This window comes from Apodemus sylvaticus, chromosome 19 (assembly GCF_947179515.1).
Source record: "Apodemus sylvaticus chromosome 19, mApoSyl1.1, whole genome shotgun sequence".
NCBI classification, from domain to species: domain Eukaryota; kingdom Metazoa; phylum Chordata; class Mammalia; order Rodentia; family Muridae; genus Apodemus; species Apodemus sylvaticus.
Genome location: NC_067490.1, coordinates 65,105,900 through 65,108,791, shown reverse-complemented (window position 1 = coordinate 65,108,791; position 2,892 = coordinate 65,105,900).

Below are 2,892 nucleotides of genomic sequence, written 5' to 3'. Positions count from 1 at the left end.
AACTTATGTAAGTTGGTTAGATTAGAATGAGTGACACAGATGGAGCATTGAATTTGATTTATATTTATTTGAACCACATCATTTTTGGCCCATAATATACACACTGAATTAAATGGAATCTTTAGCTCCATTTTTGGAATGATTTCAGTGTCACTGGGTTATAATAAAATCTTGCTATGGAGTTTATTGTATCATCTCAGCTACTATGAATAAAATTTTGTTTCATACTTTGGTTGAATTATGACTTTGCCAATTTGAATAATTTTAGTACTTTTGCAGACTTGCAGATTGGGAAACTTGTGAGCCTTGAAATTGTGACATTCCATACTTGTTGTAGAGCGGGTAGTAATACCATGTCAAATGAATAGGAATGTGCATGGATGCTGACTCTTCACTCTACTCTGACTGCTATATAAGTGCCATCCTGGGCTGTGGCATTCTTTTGGAAGTCATTTGGTGCACATGAGCATTGGACGTGGAACCATACCATACTCATTATAGCCAGACTACAGGTCAAGCATAAAGGTCTTTCAATAAAGTTGAATTTGATTTAGCCAAGATTGAGAGGTAAGACTGCATGTGGCTTTCTATGGAGAAATTCTTCATGCCCTTTGAACATAAATAGTATTTCTTGAAATTGCTTTTCTTTCTGCTTTAAGCTTCTGTTATTGACTTGACATGCTGGAAAGAAGGCACACCACACACCACTGTATCCTTCCTGAGTATCAAGGGAGTCTTTTTTTTTTTGTTGTTGTTTTGTTTTGTTTTGTTTCATTTTCCTTTAAGTTACACATTTGGATTGCAGTCTTAAGATATTCCCTACAGTATTTTATGATTATATAAAGGAAAATGTTCTTCTATGTCTCACAAATAATATTTCATAGCTTATTTTGAGTTTGTTGTCCTTTCATTTCTTGTTGAAATCAGATATCTGATTCCATGCTGTTCTCTGTGGAACATGAGATAGCCTCTATCTGTTTTCATTTCATAAACATTATTCTATATAAAGCTTATACCTGAAGGATTTATACTGTCTGAATTTATGAAAAGCAGGGTGTGCCTCCAACTCCTAACAGCCTACCTGTCGAACAGGTGGTCTTCCATATCTAGAAACATAGATCAGACCTTTGGCTGAATACCTACATCATTTTGGACCCCCACAGAGACCAGCAGATGTGGTATCTAGCAGGCGCTTCTCAAGCCACACTGTCCTTTCAGTCTGCACTTCCCCTTGAAACTAGGGGAGATCAATATCTCTATCCCAGACCACAAAGCCAACCTGGCTTTCAGGATGTCTGCCTTCATCAGAGACATGGAGACACATGGTGGTTGGACTAAGTAAGGACATAGAAGGCCTGCCTGACCTAACCAGAGACAGCCCTGCCTGCCTCCAAAATGGCTTGCTCCAGTGTGTGGGGCCCAGGCAAGTTAACAACAGAAATGGCAAGGTGGTGAAAGCAAAATGCAAGAAAATAACCAACAGAAACCATTGTAAATTGGCATTATCAGAACCCAGTTCTCCTATCCTGGATACCCAAACACACATGAAGAGCAAGATGCTGATCTAAAATGGATACTTGTAAGGATGAAAAATGCCTCTAATGAGGATAAAAATGATCCCTTTAATGAAATACAGAAAGCCACAGACAAATAGGTAGAAACCGTTAGAAACGGAAATAGAAATAACTTGAAGAAATGGAAGAAAATACAATACAAAAGAGACTAAGGCTTAAAATAAAATCAGAAACAACAAAACCATCACAAATCTCTTCTGCACATTCACCAGACTGTAGATGCAGACAGGCAAGCTTCCCTTGACCCACCCATCTTCCATGATCTCTGAGCCTCGTGCATCAAGCCAAGTTTCAATCAGCAGTCTGAGAGCCCAGGAAGATCTCCATTCTCCTGCCACCTCTCCACACACCTTCATCGGAAAGATAAATAACAGGGGGTCTGAAAAAAGACAAACTAAACATAACCATCAGATGACTGCCACACCAGGATCAACAAGGTACATGCCCTTGCTATTAAAAAAATGGCAGTAAAATGTCCTTGTTATTAGTTAACACTTGCTGATCAATTTATTACCTACTCTGAGGGCAGGACACACCTCATCCCTCCTCAGCCTCTGAAGAGTTTCTTTAAAAGTATAAGCCTAGCCAGGTGAGGCACACATACACTGTCAGACCACACACACACATCACTGGACACTTGTAAACCAGGAGTCTGCAGGGAGCTCCTAAAAGACAGTTTGTTCTAGGTTAGTCCTAGACTACACAGCAAGATCCTTTCTCAAAACAGTCAAGTTAATACATTTCACACACTACATGTATGCTACTCAAAGGACTTCAGTTTGAGATCAAAGGCTACAGGTGACATTTAAAAATTACAAAAAGTTACTTCAACACAGCAACCTCTGGACATGGGGCTTGGACTCCTTTCTCAGAGTGAATATTAAATAACACTGGCCGACCATACGACTTTATAGTGATAACTGCAAACACTGTCAAAAAAAAAATATGGGCCAAAATTTTGACACTGAGCTAATGGCTTGGCTGCTGTACTTACCACCCTTTTAACCCCCTCTCAAATCCCTAGTACTTCAACTACACAGTAGGATAGCAAGAAGAGGTTTTGCACTTAGCAGTTGCCATGTGGTCTCAGGTCTCTAGTGGCTCTCACTGTTAGTCTATATACTCCCATATTTAAAAAGAACCTGGACAGCCAAGCAGTAGTGGCACACACCTTTAATCCCAGCTCTTGGGGGGACAGAGGCAGGCAGATCTCTTGTGAGTTTGAGGCCAGCCTGGTCTACAGAACAAGATCTATGGACAGCCAGGGCTAATGATGGAACCCTGTCTCCAAAAACAAAACAAAACAAAAAACAACAAC